Below are 23,977 nucleotides of genomic sequence, written 5' to 3'. Positions count from 1 at the left end.
TAGTGTATTATTGTTTTGAGGGTTGATCTACCTAATTTGGAAGATGAGTTATTTGTTTTGTTTTGATAGAGTAGAAAAATGCATTTAAGGAACATGTTATTTGCACAAAGGCAATGGGTGTGGGAGCAATGGAAGGGGCAGGGGACTCAAGACCTACATTTCGTTTTTCATAGCTGATTGGTATTGTTATATATTCCCTCCAAAATGCTAACATTTATAGTAATATATGTATGTTAGGAGTTTTCTAACTAATATGATTCTTAATAGCACAATTTTCTTATATAATTTCTTTCATTCAGTCAAAAAAAAAAATAGGTGTTTAATGAAGCCATAGACCAGATACTCTTCTAAGCACTGAGGATAAAGCAATTAGTAAAGAGAATAAATCTCCTGCCTTTATGGACCTTATTCTTGTGAGCAAGAAAAAGGCTGTAAAAATATGTATTGAAATGTCAGAGACTGCTAAGTACAAGGAACAGAAATGAAAAATAAGACAATAGCATAATTAGAGCTTTTTTTGTGTGTGAGAGAAAGAGGGGGTCGTTGATTTGTTGTTCCACTCATTTATGCATTCATTGGTTGATTCTTGTAGGTGTCCTGATTGGGGATTGAACCCACAGCTTTGGCACATCAGGTAGATACTCTAACCCAGGGATCCCCAACCACCAGGCAGGGGACCCATACCCTCCTGGCTGACTGCACAGCAGGAGGCGAGCTTGAATGTAATGTATGTAATACACTTGAATCATCCTGAAACCATTCCCCCACCCTCCCACTTCACCCTCCTGTCTTCCATGAAACTGGTCCCTGGTGTCAGAAAGGTTGGGGACTGCTGCTCTAACCAGTTGAGCACCCTGCTGGGACTAGGGCCATTTTTGATAAGTTTTAGAAAAGATCTAAGAATTCAGCATTTAGGAAGAGAGCTAAACAAATGACTGGGAAGAAAAGGGCTTCTTTGGAAAGCACAACGCCGAAGCAGCAGGTAGGCTGATGTGATTGGATAACGAGAGGGTACTCAGGTGGACTTCTTAGGCTGTACTAGAAAATGTACTAAATATTGTATACTTCCTAATCCTCAGTACAATCTTATGTGATATAGAAGACATTATTTTCCTCATTTTGCAAAATAAAACATAAAATGCTGAGATAAGAAATATGAAATAACTTGCCCAGTATTGGGGCAGATAGATCAAGGGCCTAGTTCTATGAGGCCCAAATCAATCTTATTAGCCTCTGAGCTATTCTGCTTCCAGCAAGGAGTACAGCCACAACTGACTGTCCTAGAATAAGGTGTCTGGCTGTAGATTTTAGAACAGCCTGATAAAGGGAATAGAGAGCTCAGGTTGACATAGCCTGGCATTATTGCTACTCTGCTGGGTGATGGTGAGCAATCATTTAATCTCTTAAAATTTACCTTATATAATCATCATTTCCTCCTTAATGTATTCTAAACATATCTATTAAAGAAGGCTAATATAGACTAAGGAATGTGATAAAATATTATAGTGAATGATAATTGAATGTGCCTTCAAGAATTCCTCAATCAAGTAGAAAGCAAACTTATAGGCATATCCTTCCAGGTAATATAAAATCCAGTAAACAGGTACAAAAAATGCTATAGAAACATAAAGCCAGGAACAATGATAGCTGGCCATCAGTTTTCTGTAAAATTAGGAAAAGAAGCTGCATGGTCACACTGGGACTTCCTCACCTCTAATAATATTTTATTTCAACTGTCAGTCGTCAAGTAACATTCTATGCAGCTCGTGTGAAAGCAGTATTAATATTTATTGGCAGACACAGGCTATACTGGCTCTTCCCCACCTTCCTGTAACAATCCCTATAATTCTAAAATGTTTTCCTAATAATAGGTCATGAAATATTCACTGGTCATGAATTAATGGTTAGAAAGAATTCAACCTAAGTATATAAGCATTGGCTACTACTCAAAAATGAAATGTGTGCATAAAGAAACTATAAGCATGTTCCAATTTCCTTTAATGTTTTTGAAATAAACTAAGGCTTTCAGAGCATAAGTTTAGAGAAAATAAACTTGAAGTGTTCAAACTCATATAGCCAATGACATGCATCTTTAGTAATAACCTACTGTAGATATTCTGCATCCACATAATTAACTTTTGAGGGTTGGCATAAGCCTGGGAATAAGAAAGGAGCTTGATTTCTAAGTTATGTGCTGAGGCTCATGTAATAAAACTAGATAAGAGATAAAGTTGTAGAAACAAGTCATCAAACTAGAGGATGAACTGAGCTGAACCCAGAAACTCCATCTTGAAGAAGCTTTTGCTAAAGTATGACATCCCTCTTAAAGAACTAAAATGTTATTTCTCTACTCGTCGTCGTCGACAGCCGTCCGTCTCAAGAGACGATGGTGTAGCTTCTTAAGAGTCTATCTGCACCGCCGAGAATGACTGTGCAGTCCGACTCGGGAGTGACACGGTATCTGTCTCCTCCCGTGTTGAATCGACATCGTGCGATGACGCTGGAGTGTCCTCTCCAGTGAAGCTGAAGCTACAGAGCCTGGGCAGGGTGATATGGAGGGTCTGCTGTTGCCCATGCAGCAGACACCCCCTCTCTTCGCAGCTGAAGGGTTCAAGGGAAAGACGGAGTCAATACAGCTTGGCTTCAGGTGCGCCGCAGGAGTTGCCGGTGTTGACTACAACGTCAAACCGCCTTAGGGACTCCGGCTCCGGATTTTCTGTCGGGGTTTACTCCCTTAGCCTTTCCCCTGAAGAGGTATGCCGCAAGGCAGCGGAGGTTTTTTGGAATCAGAGTTTTCCTTCTCTGATGTGCCCTGACTGGAAGATCGAACCAGCGACACTTAGCTCGCAGGCCGATGCTCAAGCCACTGAGCCAAACCAGCCAGGGCATTTCTCTACTACAGTGCTAGTAAAACAAAGAGAACATACAGAATTCTAAGAAATGAATAATTCTGAGCCAGAAAATAAAAATGTTAGATATATTTGTCAATAAATTGTTGAATTTCAGGTTGGATCTAAGACATAAACAAATTCATCAATGTTTCAAATAGAAACAGGAAAAGTCAGTTCCTACAGTTATCACCCTTTCCAAAATGGTATAAAATATATTTAAAAATGAAACTTAGTGGCTCTACCATTCTGATAGAGGGAATCACTAAATTTTTATTGTTATAACATCAATGTTATGTTAAAAGGGATTTGTGATTATTTCCTAATTATTGAATAAAAAGTAACCAATTTGAACATTAAGAGTAAATTTAACTGGTTATAATTAACTCTTGATATGGTGCCCAGGAGTCCAAGTTTTAACAAGAGAGTGACAGTCTTTGACTGTTGCCCAAATACTAGCATCCATTTAGGTCTTAAAAATTTCCTGGTTTGGACATTAAATTATGTTTCTCAATACTTAAATTAGTTTGATAATAATAACTAAATTCATCATCAGAGAGGAAAAGGAATAAAAGTTAAAAGTCACATCTTTTGAAATAATATTTGGTGAGCTACTGTGCATGCTTTTTGTGCCACTGATCTACATTATCTTCAACTAAAATTGGAAGCTCAGTTAAATAAGCTGAAATTTTTTCAGTGCTGACTTAGAAACTAAAACAATAAGACTGCAGAGATATGCTCTTTCCTGGTAGAAATTAAAACTAAAAAGAAAATAAAGGGGCCTACCAATAGGCATACAGGAACAAAAGCTAGAAACACAGAAATATAAAAGCAGCCACATGAAAAAACATATATATGCTAGGAAAATACACTCATTTAAGTGAGAAACATGCCTACATATAGAATGCATTTCATCTAAATTTAATTTACTTGAGCTAATCAGTTTTTCTAAATGTGTTCATTCTTGTTTGATTAGCCATTATTAACCATTACTAGTACTAAAAATTATATGATTGATAGAAAGTTATTGTCATTTAACCTTGATATTTCAATGTAAACAAAATGTGTGTCTATTATAACAAATTCCATAAAATATATAAAATTATAAAGAAAAAATTTGTAATTTCTTTTTTTTTTAAATTTTTTAAACAGTTTATTTACTCTAAACAGCAACACAGAAAAAACGCCATATAAACACAAAGGAAGTGATGCGGAAACAAGAGGCTCGCTGACTTTGGATCTGAGGCTCATAGCAACACTACCCGGGTTCTGCAGAGAGGACAGAGGCGCGAGGGCAGGGGACAGGCCGATTTCTTTTTCATACACCCAGCTGGAGGCTACGTGTAGCTCTGACAGTGGGAAGCATGCCTGCACCCACGAGCAAAGGGAACTAGCTTCTCAGGGACTCGTAGAAGTATAAAAGTTTATAATTTTACAGCAGTTGAAATACTGACATCAATATTAAAATAAAAGCAAGTTTTACATAACAATAAAAAATACAAAAGACTGAAGGAAGAGACCCTGTATGAAAAACTGGGCAATTCGGCAAGTGGAGATCTGTGTACCAGGGGCGGAAACGGAAAATGGCGCCCGCCGGCCTCCCCTAAGTGACGAGTAATTGTATAGAGCAATGCTAGATCTGCAAATGTTGTAAACAAGTTCTTGCCAACCCAATCCCTTCCTTTTGATGTTGCCGCAGGTCGCTGCTTATGAGGGTGCCAACTTCTTGGCTTGTGCTCGAACCCTTTTCTCATATTCCACTCTGTTTTGGCAGTAAATTGTGTAGGCCTCTGCTTGAGCTGGATCTTGAATATTTGGTTCATTTAGAAGTTCCTGTATTCCTAATAAGATCTGCTTAATCGTGATGGCCGGCCTCCAGTCCTTGTCTTCCTCGAGGATGGACAGGCACACAGTACCCGAAGGGTACATGTTCGGGTGAAATAACGGTGGTTCAAATTTGCATTTTGGACGTGAGGATGGACAGTCGTCTTTGAAGAGCATCCATAGTTTAAACAAGCCTCCTTCCCAAGGGGTCCCTTTCTTTCCTGGAATGGCGCACTCCCAGTTCATGAGGTTCATCGTGCCGTCAGGATTTTTTGTTGGGACAGCCACAAAACCAAATGGGTGGTCTTTTCTCCAAGCTTTCCTCTCCTGGGCAAGTCTGCTGAGGGCAATCCCCGACATATTTAAAGTCCTAGGGCGTCCGCGGCCCGCGAGCGAGGTGCACGAGGCAGCGGCGACGGAGGCGGCGCGGCGCTTCCTTTGTCTTGGGACTTCCCAAAATTTGTAATTTCTTCATCTAAATTATGCCTTTTAATATTTTCTTACATTAAATACAGGGATAGGCAAAAGTAAGTTTACATTTGTGTTATGACTTTCATATTGTGATATTCTTTTGAGTTAATAAAGCAAGTGGTAATAATCATAATTTGCATGTCTTTTTCGCTACGAAGAACAATAAACATATTTTGCCTTCTCTGGTATACACATATGTATGTATTTACATATACATATTATATATTCATGTATATAAATGTCTGCCATATGTAGATTATTCTCTACTTGGAGTTTTTTCAAACTTTTTATTTCATTTTAACACTATATTATGTCTTGTACATTATCCCATATCATTATTTGAAAACATTCTTTTAATGGCTCAAAGACAAACTGTAATGATTGACTACATCATTAATTATGTTAAAAGAGAAAAATAATCCTAGAAGTGGAATCATTAAGTCAGATGGTATAATTTTCTTTATAGATGTTGACCCACAACATTCATTCACTCTCCCTAAAAGTGGTTATTTTGCATTATCTCCAGTAAAGAACACAGACTTTGGAACAGGAGTTCCTGGAGTGGAATCGTGGTTCAAATACTCACTAATTGCAGACTTTAGTCTTTAAATGTTTCAAAACTCAGATACTCATTTGGAAAATAGTGACAATAAATATACCCCTCTTTTGAGTGTTGTTAGGATGTTGGACATATATTCAGATTGCAATGATTATTATTGTGAATATTACTGCTACAACAACAAGTAATGGTATAATGCCAATACTGAGTATTATATTTGTTCTTTGATACTATTTATATTATTCTAAAACTTATAAAATAATTTTGAGTTTATTTGATTTCCAGTTTAGCAGAGACAACTAGTAGTCCCACAAAAGATTTGTAATTGGGCACTTTGACAAAGGGGGCAGGAGCATCAAATGGAGTAAAAATAGCCTCCAACAAATGGTGTTGGGGGAAATGGACAGAGGTGTCTGAAAAAATGAAACTAGATCACCAATTTACACCATTCACCAGAATAAACTCAAGATGGATAAAGACTTAAATGTAAGCCGTGACACCATGAAAGTCCTAGAGGAAAACATAGGCAGTAAAATTTCAAATATCTCATGTAGAAATATTTTCACTGACATTATCTCTTAGGGTAAGGGAAATAAAAGAAAGCATAAACAAATGGGACTACGTCAAACTAAAGTTTCTGCTCAGCTAAAGAAAGCATCAGCACTTTGAAATTAGAGATCACATTTTCCAGCCATCCTGAAGCTGCATGTAGTCACATGGCTAAGTTTTCACCAATGGAATGTGATCAAAAGTGAGGCATGCTTCTTATGTGTCTAGGCCTTAAGGTATAGTGCATACAATCCTCTCCTCTCCTTCCTGCTAGCTGGAATGCAAATATGCCTGGGATTTAGCATTCAGGAGGTAAAGCAAAACAATACCCTAAGGCGAGGGTGATAGAAACTATGGAGCTGCCTGTGTTTGTAAATAAAGTTTTATTGGAATGTATCCATACCCATTTGTTCATGTGTTGTCTATGATCACTTCCACCCCACAACTGCAGAGCTACGTTAATGAATGGATACCATATGGCCCACCTAAATCCTACAATATTTGCTATCTGGCCCTTTACAAGAAAACATTTCCAATGCTGACTGAGGAAATGGCAAAGCAGCAAGAGAGAAATGACCTGAGTACCCAAATGACCATGTGAAACACAAATAGCATTCAACCTACACCAGAGGCTTCTATTTAATCTAATCAATCCTTTTGAGCCATTTAGTTATAGCAGCATACTTTTCATCCTAATATACCAGAAAAGCTGAGGGTTTATAAAGTTAATTTACATTTGTTATTTTAGTTGAAGTTCGAGAATTATTTTAAATTTATGGAGTTCTTTGTATGTTAGGGATTTAAACATAAGTCTGTAGTATATATGGAAAATAATGTCCATAGGTATTGTTTGATTTTTATGTTATGTTTCTATACAGGTTTTACTATAATATTTATTTTCTACAAATCTATCATTACTCCTCTTACAGTTTCTTACACTGTTTTATATTTATGATGTTTGCCTTATCTTGAGATCAAATATTTTTCCTTTTTTGTATTTTTATTATGTTTCCATTTCACTCATAATTTTTCATTCCCAGTGGCATCCAGCCAGCAGTACTCTTTGAACAGTTAACCATGGATGTATTATACTGTACTAACTTACATATTATAACCATATATTCAATCTATGTCATAAAATCAAGTATTATAAATTTATAAACATTCACATCTTATTCAGAGCTTTTATATTGTCCCATTGCTGTATTCTTATTTTCTTAAGTCAGTATGATAGTGTTATAATTATTATAGTTGTAGGAATTCAATTATGTTCAGTGTGAAAGTAAGCCTTATTCATTTGTATTTACAAGTTTCTAACTTTGGGGCGGTGGAATGGAAAGGAGAATGCTTTTTAAAAATTTATTTTGTCAAGTGGTAAATATAAAATAGCTTACAATACATTTAATATATCACAACTACAGAGAAATATTAACAGACATTCACACCACAGGTGAAAAAATATCATACTATGTTACTTATACTAGATACTCTCATTTCAAAAAGTATTCTTACAAAATACCTAATTTCATAGAATTCTTCATTAGACTGAGACTAAGATAAATCTTTTTATCTACTAATATATAACATTAGACTTTTAATATGTCTTCTCATATAGCTTCTGCTAGATTCTGCAATAATTCTAAGCACTTTTTAATACTATTGTTGTTTTCATTCTAGTTACTAGAAAACTGAATAAAGCAATTAAGTAATTTGATTAAAATCATGAGGTTCCTAAGCAGCAGAACTTGAGATTTGCCATCCCTGCTCTCTGTCATGCTTTTCTGTCACAGTGACAGAAATGGGTCTGGCCAGCTAATGAATTTGGTCATTTATTACATTTTTTATCCCAAAACACCTTAAGAACAAGGTTTTTAGATTGTCATGATCAAATCTCTACCTTGAAATTCAGTATAAAATAATGACCTCCTGGCCCCCATAGGCCTTAGAATATTTATGGGTGTTAATTTTTGAACTTTATTTTATTTATCATTTTTCTGATTGAAATTGAACCAAAGCTTTATAATTCTGAGCCTTCTTACTCAGGAATGTCTTTCTACTCACATTTTTTAATAGGTCTTTCAGAAAAGTCATATTTTTTTAAGTAATGCACATTCATAATTTTAGCATTTTTATTACAAAGCTCATATTTATCTATATAAAATATAGATATTTTAATATATGCATATGTAATAAAATTAATATCTGTTCAATTTAATAATAGTAATGAAATGAAGGGTCCGGGTACCTTTCCTTGATTGCATGCCCACTCCAGAAGTAAATTACCAGCTTATGCACCCTGGCTGGTGTGACTCAGTTGGTTGGAGCATTGGCCAGTGGGCCAAAAGGGTTGCAGGTGATTTCCAGTCAGGGCACATGCCTAGGTTGTGATTTGGTCCCAATCAATGTTTCTTGCCCTCTCTCTCTCCCTTCCTTCTCCTCTCTCTAAAATCAATAAGCATGTCCTTGCATGAGGATAAAAAAAAATCACTATCCTATGATAATTATTTCTTACATTTCTTTAAGTTTTACCACATATCCATTAATTGATAATAAGAAAGTACTATTTAGTTGTTTCCGTTTGGGTCTTTATATAAATGAAAATATTAACTATAATGGATTCTTCTTTGACTTGATTTTTTTTATTGAACATTGTGTTTATGAGATTTATCTGTGTTGATGGATAGCAGAGTGATTTATTTACTTTCTCTGCTTTGTAGTAAATCATCATGTGAACACACCATAATGCATTTATTCATTATTCTATTGATAGACATTTTGAAATGTTTCCAATTTTTGCTTTTATGCCCAGTGCTGCTATCAATATTCCAGTATATGTTTCCATGTGTACATATCAACATGTGGTTTGTGGACCCAAGTCAGTTCAGGAATTGTTTGTTACAAGTCCATGATGGGATAAGTAGAGAAATGGAAGGTGATTATTTAGAAGCTTTAATAGTAATTGGATTTTACTGCACTATCCAAGCTCACTGTCAGTGAACTCACATCATTTAACAGGTTTCACCAGTCTGATAGTGTTAAACTAAGGTGATAAGTCATAACAAAAACCACAAAGGAGTCATGCATGATAGGAGCACATGATAGTTTTAAGATTAGATTGGTAACTATAATCCAAAAGTGAATTAATATTTTAGAAAACATTAATATATATATTATATACATATTATATATATATATAATCAGTGTAAATATCTGTACATAATCATCAATCATATAGTATCATTTGATGGAGTACTGTGGTACCATCTACTTCTCATTTTATAAGTAATTGCAATTATTGAATTAATTAATGTCTACCTTAAGCAGAAAGTTCCACAAACACAAGAATATTACTTAACATACTATCAATACTATCTCTGAAGAACAGTTTTTTTGACTTTTAATAGTGAAATATGCCAGAAAAGGAAGCAGGTGCAGGTTAAATATTAGTAAGTGAAACACTGAGTAACATTACCCAAGTGAAGAAAGAAAACACTGACAGTCTGTGAGAGCCCATAGTGCCTCTCTCCAATCACAGAGACACTGGTGAGGTACATACCAAAATAATTAAGCATTAACATGAGATTTTGATCATTATTCCCACCCCACCCTTTACAGAATGTAATTAATAAAATCAATATTCATGACTACTTTGTGAAGTATATAACTGTCTAACTACTATGCCGTACACTTGAAACTAACACAGAATAATATTAAATATAAACTGAAATTGAAAAAAAAAAGTTGCTACTGCACAGCTGTCACCACCTGTGGTAGATTTAAAATAAATGACTATTATAGTTCTAATGAAAAAATATTTGAATTCATGTATTTTGTAAAAATATGTTTAGACTTTCTAGTTATTGAAGTTATACAAAAGGAATTATATTCAATACACCCTCCTCTGATATGCTTTCTTCATGTAATTTTATGTTTCTAAGATTTCAAGTGTATTGAGTGGATACCTCTACTTCTTTACCTCTTAATACAATATAGCATTCCATTGTGTGACTATGAAGCACTGTTTTATTTGTTGTGTTGATGATGACATTGGGGTTGTTTGCTGATTTCTGCTGTTGGTATTGCTGTATATCACTCATACGTGTTCAAGAGCTCATCTAGAGTACATAGAAGAAAAGAACTACTGGCTTGAAGTGCTACACAAATCTTCAGAGTTCATTAAAATTAGTAAAGTATAAGCTAGTTTATATGTTATACTATACATTTATATAAATATTACATAAATTTTATTTATTTTCTACATTTTTCTCAAAATAACCCTGCTATTATTTAAATCAAACTTTAAAAAGATTTACCTATTCATTAATTAAACAAATACTTATAGGCACTCACTATGTGTCACATACTATACTACAGGCTAAAATATTTTTGATTTTTAATATCCTGCTCCCAAGGTGCTCAACACCACAGCCCACTCACTCACTGGTCTTCAGAAGGCAAGGTTCATTCTGATACTAAGAACAAGAAGGGGAGCATAAGTAAAAAAAATACCTACAAATAGCCAGTACAAAATATATTGTAAATTGTTGAAAAGGTGTCCTAAAATACTCACATTATTATTGTCTCACTTCTTATGTAACAGTAAATAACTTTAAATATTAACTCTAAAACTTTTATTTTTCAAAAGTAAAATTACTTAAATAACAACATGGAAAAGAACACAGAGATCTAAAATGCTTAAATTTTATTTTTGTCTTGCTTTAAAAATAAAAAATTGCATTTCTTTCCCATCCTATCATAACCCCAGATCTGAAAATGCCTTTACATGAGGGAGTTTTAACAAGTGACTAGAATACTCTGGAGTATTGACATAAACATTAACATGGTTTAATCAGTGCCAGGAAGCTCCACAGACTTAGCCAATCATTATCACTTCCCACCTACTCTTTTGACTTTACACGCTTATCTTCCAATAAATAAGAATTGCAACCATGGAGACATTGTCTGGTCTGCATCCCAACGATATTATTAAGCCTCAAACCATAATTTGGGTATCCTGGAGAGAAAATGTTTATTGCTGACACACCCTAGCAAATAAAAGCTGCTTAATGACTATACATGAATGCCTGTGTGGAAGGAATTTTTTTGTCCTCACTTCCTGGTTCAGAGGTATAAGAGAAGATATTAAAGAGTCATCTGAATCATTTAGAGAACATTTGGCCATAAAATGAGCAGAAGATATAACTTATAGTAATAGATTAAATTCTTTAAAACATGTCCTCATGACCTTACTTAAATACAAAGTATGTTTTCAAAATAATGCTCACTCATTCACTGTAAAGCTCTCAAGATTTGTGTGTTGTTGGGGGAGGTAGGTACATGAATTCTCAATTAAACATAGTGCCAAGGTAGGTATAGTTTCATTGAGTTCATTAACATAAACAAATACCTACCTGTCAGTTGACAGTGTATATTCAGTACTAGGAAGTATGAAGTCATCACAAGGGGCAATGGGAATATAAAGAGACTTAGTGAGGACATGATTCTGGGCAGACACAAAGGCATGAACAAAATTCATGAAGATTAAAAGCAAAGATGTTTATAGTCAATATAGTAATAATAGTTGAATGTCAACTGTATCTCAATTAAAATGACACTAATAATAAAAGTCTAACTGTTTAGGAATATATAAATGATACTACTAAAAAAAGTCTAACTGTTTAGGAATATATAAATGATACTACTAAAAAAGTCTAACTGTTTAGGAATATATTTATGTGAACTAATAGTTATATAGTATAATTTACAATAAATTCACAAAGAAAGAAAGGGAATTATCAAAGATAGGAAGGACTTCTTAAGTTCTGCCATAAATGAAAAGAGAGTTTGTAGATTCAACCAGATTACTGCTTTTCTAATTATTCATTTTCTCCCCTTTTGTATGATGAGTACAATATTCTTACCAATTTACAATATAGAAATATTTCTACTAGTATTTTAAATAAATTTTAAACCTTAAAAAAGAAAATACTCCCTAAGCATATGTATCCTCTGTGACCTAGTAAGTCCACTCTTGGGAGTATACCCATGACAAATAAGTTCTCAGGTCCAAAAGAGGCTAAAATATTTTAAGGCAGCTTTATTTGTAATAGTCCCAAAGAGGGAGCAACTCAAAGGTCCATCAACAGTAGACTTGGTAAACAAATCACTATCTATTCATCCCATGTCATACTTCAGACCACTGAAGAGGAACAAACTACTAATATACATAGCAAAATAGTAAAATAAGCAAATTTGATTTATGTCTGAGTAGGAACCCAATGGTATTTTTTAGGGAACTGGAAATACTCTATTTTAGGTGGCAATTGTTATATTTTACATATGTAAAAATTTGATTATATGGTTAATATTAGCTACAACTCAATGAAAAGAAAAACATTATAATTAATTAATCATTGAAAATAATAAAAATTATCCATGATGAATACAAATAACAAAGGCATGCTCACAAACACACATTTATGAGACAGGGCAAAAACAGTGCAAAAAGGGAAGTGTGTGTGTGTGTGTGTGTGTGTGCATGTGTGTGTGTGCATGTGTGTGTGTGTGTGTGCTGAATAGTTAGGTAACTTAATTTTTATTTTTTAAAAATTCCTCGAATGCTATTATAATTCTGCTCTGATAATTAACAACAGTTCTAAATATATTGAGAATTTTCAGGACTAATTAATGTAAAATGTTACTAAAGGCCAGATCTAAAGGAAAAGAAAAGGATATACTTTTAGATAAAGTGAGTAGCTTAGGGGAGATATGGAGGGAGGCAAGAGTTCTGAATTATGCAAAATGGGGAAATTCTAGGCAGAAAGTTCAAGTGGATGTGTAATTGGATATATATTTGTAGACCACGAGGAGATTGTGGAAGAGCAGATCCTGCCTTAAAAGAACAAATTAAGGCAGCTGAATCTTATAGAAGAGAATAAAATGCAGCAGTTAAGAGTTCCAGAATAGCCTTCCTGCTGCTGACAGGCTATGTAACATGTATCTGTAAATAAGAACAATAGTAACAGAGGCATTGGGTTGTTAGAAGGACTAAATGAGTTAATGCAGGTAATGCAATCCCTGCCAATAATAAATTATCAGTAAATATTAGACTATGCAACAGGAAAATTGAAACTCGCATAGAAAATAAAGAGGAAGATGAATTCCATTTGATTTTCTCTGAATTTAGTCTTTTTTTAAAAATCAAACTCATTGCTTTATCAAAGCCATAGTTAGTTTAATCATGATTTTTGCATCAATCCGAAATTTACCATTAATTTTACCCAGTATTTACATAGGCCTGATTCACACGATTGCAGCTTTGTAGAAAAACAACATGACACGTTAGCTGTATGAGCATCATCCTGTCATCTAACTAGCATACTTATTTCCATGTGAGCCTCAAAGCTGATTTTAAGATTTGGAACTCAATGGATATTATAATGGCTACAAAAACAGATACATCACAGTGGGGAAATATTAGACTTTTGCTTGATTACTCAATAGAGCTTCAGTGAAAGTCTCTCATCCGGACTTAACTCCATTCTCTACCCACCAAAGCAAAAGAGCAATAATATAAATCATTGTATTTGCATTTCTCCTGATCTTAGTGGCATTTCTTTGATGATTTCTTGTTCTGAAATGTATTATGCAGTTCTCCCTTTCCTCCCCTCTGTGGTTCCTTTGCTCCTCCTTCCTCCAAATGAAATAAAGCACCATGATGAATGGATAGGTAACCTCCTCCATCCAGCTCCACCCCCTACCAGAAACAAACAAACAGACAGAAACAGTGGTTTCCAGGGTCTGCATCACCAGCCATATCAGGGAATGAAAGATGTTGCTCAGGACAATCCAGACAAGCACTATGTCTGAGGTTGGAAAGGCAGCCTGTTCCAGAGACAGCCTCCACTAGATATGGCACTACACCTGGCAAGAGTCCTACTCTGACCTACTAAATCAAAATCTCCAGGGTGCGAAACAGTCACTGCATTATTAGAAGCTCTAGGGGTGACTCCAATGCCCACTAAACTCTGAGAGTCACTTGTAAAATGCCATTTCCGTCTAAACTGCCTCACGACTAAATCTTGTAAGTAGCAGAAAGTCTAGCAACACCATCCACTTGCTGATGGAAACTAACCACTGTCAACCATATAAATCCTCAAACTTAAGAAAGATATCCTGGCTGCTGTGGCTCAGTGAATTGAGCAATGGCTTATGAACCAGAAGGTCGCTGGTTCAATTCCTGGTCAGGGCACATGCCTGGGTTGTGAGCCACATCCTCAACTGTTTCTCTAGCACAAAGATGTTTCTTTCCCTCTTTCTCACTCCCTTCCCTCTTTCTAAAAATAAATAAATAAAATCTTTAAAAAATAAAAAGAAAGAATGGATGTCTCTCATTCTCAGAAATGTGAGATATTTTTTCGCAAAAACTTATTAAAAACTCTTCAAAAAGAGAATGTTGATGTATTTAATCTAAAAAAGGAATTCAAAGATAGATGGTCACAAAATTCAATTAAAAATCATCCCAGACCAAGTAAGAGCGGTACAGACTCTCATTTGAGTTGCTTTAGATCTGCAGTGATGAATAAAGTAGCCACTGGCCTCATGTGGCTGCTGAGCACTTGAACTGTGATGAATGGAAATTGAGACATGCTACAAGTGTAAAAAAAATGAACCAGATTCCTAAGGCTTACTTCGAAAAACAATGTAAACTAGCTCATCAATAATTTTTATATTGATAATACATTGAGATGGTTATATTCAGGGTATATTGGATTAAATAAATAATTATTAAAATTACTTTCCTTTGTCTCTGTTTACTTGCAAAGGGGCTATGTTAAAAGTTTAAAAAGTGCATGTGGGGTTACATGTATTTCTGTTGTAGAGTGCTGCTGTAGATTCCTAAATTAGTAATTAGTGATTAAGATAATTTAGATAATTCTTAGTCCAAACAAAAAATATGCCATGAAATATCAGTTTTCAAGTTTCATGTAGAATAAGAAATGTGTCGGTCATTTTTCCACTTTATTGAATATTTAGTATCCTAACTTCCTTTCTTCTCTTGCTCCCCTGGCCTCCGTTTTGTTGTTGTTGTTGTTCTTGTTGTTTTTTCTCTTTTTTCCATGTCCACCCAAGCTTCTGTTGCTGAGACGTCCCAGCAGCTGGTTGGATGTGATTCTCTCCAATCAACAATACACATGGAAGAAGACACATTTAAAAATCAGAGGAAACTCCCTGCAACTCTCTCTGTGGTCCTGACATTGAAACTAGAACTAAAGAATGAAGATATCATGTGATGTTTATGTGTGGGATGTGAGGGTATCTGAAAGAAGTATCCAAAGCAAAGAATAGAGGCCTTCAGATGAAAAAATTTGACTTTTTGGGAAAACTGCAAAAACCTGGATGTGTCTAGGACCTAGGGAGTAAAGGAGAATTAGTTGTAAGAGGTCAGAGTCAGAGAGAAAGGGTGAGGCCTGAACACCAAATGCCTCAAAGGCTGCAATAAAGTCTGGACTTTATTCCTGGTACTATGGGAAACCAATTGGATGGGTTCAAGCAGGGGGATGACATGTTATTACTTACATTTTAAGATTACCCATGAAGGGAATGATAAATGGAAACTGAGCGAGCAGTTAATAGACCGGGCGGATATGCAGGTATGCAGTGATCATGGGGTGGGTGATGACACTGAGCAGTAGAGGGAAAAGTAAGTGGGAAACATGAGGTTCATTTGAAGGTAATAGTGGCAGGTCTCTAGTTCACTGAGATATTAAATTGGTTGTGTAAGGAGAAGACAGAAATAAAGGACAACTCATGGTTTTGGTTTAAGCAAAATATTACAAGCGTTTTTAAAAATATCTATTTCCAATATCATAAGAGGAAATTGAAAATCATGGAGAAGAAAGAAAAGGATACTCTCACTTATTAAGCAACTGCCAAGTACCAGAAAATGGTGCTGGTGTGTCATATATGTTGTCCAATTTACAATTTTCAATAACCTTATGAAAATAGGTATAGTATCCTAGATCAGAGATGGGCAAAGTAAAAAAAAAAAAAAAAAAGTTAAACAACTTGTCTTTGATTCTCAGTCAGGGCACATTACTAGGTTGCACGTCAGGTCCCCAGTTGGGAGCGTGAGTGAGAGGTAACCACAGAGTGATGTTTCTCTCCCTCTCTTTCTCCTTTCCCCTCTCTCTCAAAATAAAATAAACAAACAAATAAATAAATAATGTTTTTAAAGTTAAAAAAAAAACTTGTCAAGGGTCACTGAGTAAATCAGTCTATGTCTAATTCCCTGTGTCTTAAATGCTTATTCCAACACTGATAACTTTCTCTAAATCAATGAACTAGTGTTGCTAATATATTTATTCCAAGATGACTTAAAACACAATGTACACAATCTTTGACAATTTTAAAAGACTCAATAGAGTGAGTACACCGATGCAAAATCTTGAAATGTGCAATCAATCATATTGTTAGTAAAATTAAAATGTTTGCAAGAGCAATTAGGGCAGCTTTTATTCTAATCTAGTGGTTAGGATTCTCCTGAGAATCTCTGAAACAATTTGTTTAATGTATAACTTCAAATGCAAAAACTGTCCTTCACACCTTAAATCCTTGTGTGTTAGTTTGTCTCTCTCCACCAGAGTAGTACAAAGGATTGCAAGAAAATATTAAGAACAACTATATTCCAACACTTTGGACAACTGGGATGAAATGGATAAATTCCTAGAAACATACAATTTTCCAAAACTAAATCAGAAAGAATCATAAAATATGAATAGATAGGTTACAAATAGTGAAATTGAATCATTAATCAACAATTCCCAACAAACTAAAGACCTGGACCGGATGGTTTCTCAGGTGAATTTTACCAAACATTCCGAAAACTAACACCTCTCCTTCTCAAACTATTCCAAAACACTTCAAGAGGAGTGAAGACCCCCAAGCTCATTTTATGAGGTCAGCATTGTCCTAATTCCAAAACCAGATAAAGATATAACTAAGAAAGAAAAGTATAGGCTAATATCCCTGATGAATATATATGCTAAAATCCTCAAAATAGTAATAGCAAACCATGTCCAGCAACACATTAAAAAGATCATACACCATGATCAAGTGGGATTTTTTCTTGGCAATGCAAGGTTGGTACATTATTTGCATAGCAAGAACATGAAACACCACATAAACCAAATAAAGGATAAAAAACACATGATCATATCAATAGATTCAAAAAAAGCATGTGATAAAATCCAGCACCCATTTATGATAAAAACTCTCAGCAAAGTGGGCATTCAGGGAACATACTTCAATACAATAAAAGCCATAAATGACAAACCCACAGCCAATATCATATTAAATGTGCAAACACTATAAATGTTTCCCTTAGATTGGGAACAGGACAGGGTTTTCCACTTTCACCTCTCTTATTCAACATATTACTGGAAGTCTAAACCACAGCAATAAGACAAGAAGAAGAAATAAAAATAATTCAAATTGTAAATGAAGAATTAAAACTGTCTTTCTTTGCAGATGACATGATACTGTACATAGAAAAGCCTAAAGACTCCACCAAAAAGATCCTAGAACTAGTAAATATATTTGGCAAAATAGCAGGATACAAAATTAATATCTGGAAATTGGTGATATTTTTATACACCGACAATAAACTATCAGAAAGAGAAACCAAGAAAACAATCCTACTGACTATAGCAACAATAACAACAAAAAAAATAAGGTACCTAGGAATAAATTTAACCAAAGAGATAAAAAATCTTTACTCAGAAAACTATATTACATTGAAGAAAGAAAATGAGGAAGATACAAATAAGTGAAAGCATATACTGTGTTCATGGACTGGAAGAATTAATATCATTAAAATATCCATACCACCCAAAGCAATCTATAAATTCAGTACATCCCCTATTAAAATACCAATGACATATTTCACAGATATAGAACACATGTTTCAGAAATATATATAAACCAAAAAGAACTCAAATAACCTCAGCAACTTGAGAAAGAACAAAGTTGGAGTTATCACAATACCTGATATCTAATTATATTACAAGGCCACTGTAATATAAACAGCCTGGTACTGGCATTAGAAGAGGCATATAGATCAACAGAACGGAACAGAGAGACCAGAAATCAACTTACTGCCTATATGGTCAATTAATATTTGATAAAGGAGGCAAGAACATACAATGGGGTAAAGACAGTTTCTTCAATAAATGATGTTGGAAAAATTGGACAAATAGATGGAAAAACAATGAAACTAGACCACCCACTTACAGCATACAAAAGAATAAACTCAAAATGGATAAATGACTTAAATGTAAGTCACAAAACCATAAAAATCCTAGAAGAAAATATAGGCAGTAAAATGTCAGACATCTCTCAAATTAATATTTTTGTCAATATATCTCCTAAAGCAATGAAAATAAAGAAAAATAAACCAATGAGACTACATCAAATTAAAAAGCTTCTGCAGAGCAAAAGAAAGCATCTACAAAATGAAATGGGAACCCACTGTATGGGAAACATATTCACCAATTAATACATCTGATAAGGAGTTAATCTCCAAAATATATAAAGAACTTATACAACTCAACACCTGGAAGACAAACAATCAAATTAAAAAATGGGTAAAGGACCTGAATTAACACTTCTCTGAAGAGGACATACAGATGATCCAAAGACAGTTGAAAAAAATACTCAACATCACTAATCATCAGAGAGATGCAAATTAAAACTAGAATGGGATATCACCTCACACCTGTCAGAATGGCTGTCATCAATAAGTCAACAAAAAATAAAAGCTGGCAAGGATGTGAAGAAAAGGGAACCCTAGTGCACTGTTAGGTTGGAATGCAGACTAGTGCAGCCACTGTGGAAAGCAGTATGGAGTTTCATCAAAAAATTAAAAATGGAACTGCCTTTTGACCAAGTGATACCACTTCTGGGACTATATCCTAAGTAACCCTAATCAGAAAGATTATATGCACCTTTATGTTCATAGCACCATTATTTACAAGTACCCATTAGTAGATGAGTTTATAAAAAAGCTGTAATACATTTACACAATGGAATACTACAAGGCCATAAAAAGAAAGAAGTCTTACCTTCTGTGACAGCATGGGAGGACATAGAGAGTATTATGCTAAGCGAAATATGCCAGTCAGAGATAGAAAAATATCATATAATCTCAGTTATATATGGAGTCTAATGAACAAAATAAACTGACAAACAAAATGAAAACAAGAGGCATGGAAACATGGAACAGATGACAGCTGTCAGAGGAGAGGCAGGAGGGGAGGTTTGATGAAGGAAGAAGGGATTAGCCAAAGAACATATATGTATGAACCATGGACACAGATAATGTGATTATGGCTTGAGGAAAGGGGCAGATGGGGCTGGAGGAGAGGGAGGAGGGGGGCAAAAATGGGGACATCTGCAATTGTGTCAACGATAAAGATAAAAATTTAAAAAGAATGCTGAAGTTCAATCAAACTTTAAATGAAGCATCTCATATTTAGACTCTAAATACAAATGTGTATTATGAGTGTACATACTTGCATATATAATTCATATTTGTATGTTAAATATACATAGACATATGAATATATATATATACATATATACATATTTCAGTATGCTGGAATAAGTGATTTGTATTTTATAGCATCATAAGCCAACCTGAATGAGAATTATTTTTGCATTCATTTCTCCAACTAGTGTGCTGGCTCCTGAACTCCAGGGGTTCTGTATTTTTATACCCCTTGAGCCACTACATGTTTTGCAATATAATGTTCACTGAAAAACACTTGCCTAATTGAATTATAATCCTTTTAAACAAAGGATACATTATCATCATAACTACTTGTTTTAAATATACAAGTTAGTTTAATTTCACAAAAATAAAATGTCAGGTTTTTGACTCACATATAAGAAAAAAATATGTACTTTATATATATAGAAAACCATCGTCATCATCGTCGGCAGCCGTCCGTCTCGAGAGACGATGGTGTAGCTTCTTAAGAGTCTATCTGCACCGCCCACCGAGAATGGCTGTGCAGTCTGACTCGGGAGTGACCCGGTATCTGTCTCCTCCCGTGTTGAATCGACATCTTGCGATGACGCTGGAGTGTCCTCTCCAGTGAAGCTGAAGCTACAGAGCCTAGGCAGGGTGATATGGAGGGTCTGCTGTTGCCCATGCAGCAGACACCCCCTCTCTTCGCAGCTGAAGGGTCCAAGGGAAAGACGGAGTCAATATAGCTTGGCTTCAGGTGCGCCGCAGGAGTTGCCGGTGTTGACTACAACGTCAAACCGCCTTAGGGACTCCGGCTCTGGATTTTCTGTCGGGGTTTACTCCCTTAGCCTTTCCCCTGAAGAGGTATGCCGCAAGGCAGCGGAGGTTTTTTGGAGTCAGAGTTTTCCTTCTCTGATGTGCCCTGACTGGAAGATCGAACCAGCGACACTTAGCTCGCAGACCGACGCTCAATCCACTGAGCCAAACCAGCCAGGGGCTATATATAGAAAACCACAATTTTATTAAAATATATTTTAGGCTTAAATTTTTAAAATTACATGTTATGCTTCTATACTGTTCGTTTTCCATAACAATAAGTGTTTAAGGCAGTTTCAGGCTGGAGATCAGAATACTCGCTACCTAGATAACAATTACTTTGCAAGTTATATAAGTTTTTACTTTCTAAGAATACATGCATACACAAAGGGAAAATATGACCATTTAAAATTCATAAGCCACATGGTAATGGAAAGTACTTCAATATATACTATATATGCTTACTCTTTCTATTTAATGTGCCCCTAATGAGGATCACTTTTGGTAGCAGGAAGCTGATCAGTTAACCTAAGAAAGGAACATCATCTTTTAAAACACTCCAGGCCTTTTAGGCCTTGCTTCCCAAGAAGTTTCATTATTAAATAATCACTAATTAAGAACGTTCTTCAACTAATATTTATCCATGACTCCTGAAGATAAGATAGCAATGTCCATACATTTATAATTAACAAAATTATCAAAATGTTTCAATTCAGTGTGCAAAGCTAGGTAAAAATTATTAAAATTGATACCATATGCATTAGATTTTATCTCATCAAACATGTGACTATTATGATTTTTATTCCTGATTTAATAAATTAGTTTTGGTTAAAAGATCCAATTCAGTGTTTTACATTTATTCTAACCTGTCTTAGAAATCAATCAACCATATTGTATGTTTCTACATAAAATATCACGTTATTTTATCCCAGTAGATGCTCAAATGAGTTCAGTAAAATCACCACGTGCTTCATATAAATAATTGATGAAACAAAAAAATGAGAAAAATGAAATTACCTGTTTTATTTGTAGCTTTAAAAGATGCTATGAAAATTGAGATAAGATCATTGGTATAACAGCTTAGGTATTAAAGTTATTAGAAGAGGAAATTGTGTGAGCTCTGAAGTTAAACAGCCTTGGTTTGTGCCTAAGGCTCACGTTTACTTCCTCTGCAAGCTCAGCTGGGTATCTAACCAACCTCTGTCTCAGTTTCCTCATCTGCACTATGGAGATAAGAACAGTTTATACCTCTAAAAAGTTAGAATAAGAATGAAATGATTTACATGTAGTGCTCGGTGCCTAGCATACAGAAAGTGCTCAATAAATGTTAACTAGTCATAGCAGTCAATGATTAGTAATAGAAGTAGTGTGTGTGCATATGTTTATAAAATATGTGTGTATATACATATATGTGTATATTTATGTGTATAAAACCTGCAGCAATAGATGAATATATAAAAATATTATTAACTTCATAAAGATGATGCAAGACAGCAAGCAATCTAGTATTTATTAAGTGCATTTGCATTTTGCCAAACTCTGCTGAACACTTTAAAAGCCATTTTATTGAAGTCTCACAGCACACAGTGTCCATGAGCTAGGTGGGCTCAGGTTAGCTGGTTAACATGCCTGAAGCTCTGCATACAGGTTTGAATCAAGTCTGTTTGACTCCAAATCCTGCATGCTCTTTCTATGCCTCCACTATTTAAGTAATACAAACTTGATTAGAATAATTGTGCAAATACATTTTAAAAGACACTCTGGTATTCTGGGTTAATCTGAGACAATGGCAGATCCCATGCTAAATTTGCACAGACATACTACACAATACTTGAGTATTTCTTAAAATGATTTGAAATAATTACACAAAAGATACAAAAATGTGTATGGAAACATTAAACATAATATTAATTCATTTTTACTTTCTTTGTAAAAGAGCATTTTGATAATGAATACATCCCTCACTGGGAGTATAAGTATTTCAATTACTCTGGATTACAGTCCCCTCCTTTCTTTACCACAAATAAAAAGAACCCACAGGAGTTAAAATAAATGAATTTGCAAAAAGAAAGAGAGAGAGAGAGAGAGAGAGAGAGAAAGCTTTCATAATTCAATCTACTACAGACTTTTGATGGCTCTCCATTGTCCAAGAGTCATATTGTGACCCATATTCAAGAATATCAGAATCTAGCCCCACTTCATCATTTGTTAGTCCACCTATTCTACATGCAATATACTCTGCTCCAAACATTTTTCTGATTCTTCTCTATTCAGCAAGTTCTAATCCAGAAGTCATTAATTTCTCCATAAAATCTCTCCAGGCTATTCAAATTATCCTTTGTGCTTCCATTCCCCATTGTATTTGTGTCTATACACTAATGCAACAGTTATCACCTTACGATGTAGAAGGTGATATGTAATTTTTGTCCAAGTAAATTATTTGTGTTTGAGGGTGGGGATGCTGCATATTTATATTTGTATTCCAGGCATCTGGTACAGCATCTATAAATTATTTACTGCTAAATTAATATACATTAATTATTTGCAATATATAGTCATGACACAAGAAAGTCAAGAGCACAAGCAAAGCAAACTCAATATGCAATCATAGAAGGGCGGCACTCAAAGATTCAAAATATTAAAAATAACTAAATTACCAGTCCCAGATGATGTTATCAGCCGACACTATTAAGTGATGAGGACACAATGCTTAGCTGTGCATGTCAATGCTTCACTATCATGGATAAATGGGATTCTTCTATATTAAAATAGAGTGTAGAGAAAGTGTCAAACATTCAACAAATATCATGCTTGGTTTGAATAATACAAGAATTACTCCACATATACATTGAGAGTAAGGACTATTATTCCCATTTTAACACCTTTTAAACTGAGGCAGAGATATTAAGTAACTTGCTTAGGAAACATAGCTATCAGAGAGCAGAGCTGAGATTTGCACAGAGGTTTAAATGATTGCAAAACTCTTGTTCTAACCATTGGACTACATGCAGACTGATTCTTGTCTACACTGCCTAGCTAAAAGCTCCATGAAATCAGGATCTATGTCTATCTTATTCATCATCATATCTCCAAAGCCTGTTAGAGGGCTTGTCCAGGTTTTCTAGGGATCCACAAACATTTGAAGTCATATACAATTTGCGTATGTAAATATAAGTTCTCTAGAGAGAGGATCAATAAAAACAGGTGACACATGAAGAACATACTATAAATCAAGTAGCATTTAAAATGCTTTATCTCGAGGCAAATGCCGCTGCCGTGCTCAGGCTCCCCTGGTCTGCCCCAATAGGCGCCAAACCAACGTGCCAGCCACCATGCCCAGGG

General features: G+C 34.9%; 1 protein-coding gene and 1 pseudogene across 1 annotated transcript in view; both read right to left on the bottom strand.

Annotated features, from left to right (window-relative positions):
* Positions 1 to 23,977, bottom strand: part of HNF4G (hepatocyte nuclear factor 4 gamma) — a 121,785-nt gene that overhangs the window by 88,414 nt on the left and 9,394 nt on the right. The window lies entirely within an intron of this gene.
* On the bottom strand, positions 4,508 to 5,149 carry LOC150004536 (SUMO-conjugating enzyme UBC9 pseudogene; annotated as a pseudogene).

The sequence above is a fragment of the Furipterus horrens genome, unplaced genomic scaffold (assembly GCF_987537825.1).
Source record: "Furipterus horrens unplaced genomic scaffold, mFurHor1.1.pri manual_scaffold_7, whole genome shotgun sequence".
NCBI lineage: Eukaryota > Metazoa > Chordata > Mammalia > Chiroptera > Furipteridae > Furipterus > Furipterus horrens.
Note: the sequence above shows the minus strand (reverse complement) of the source record. Positions and strands in the feature narration are given on the sequence as shown.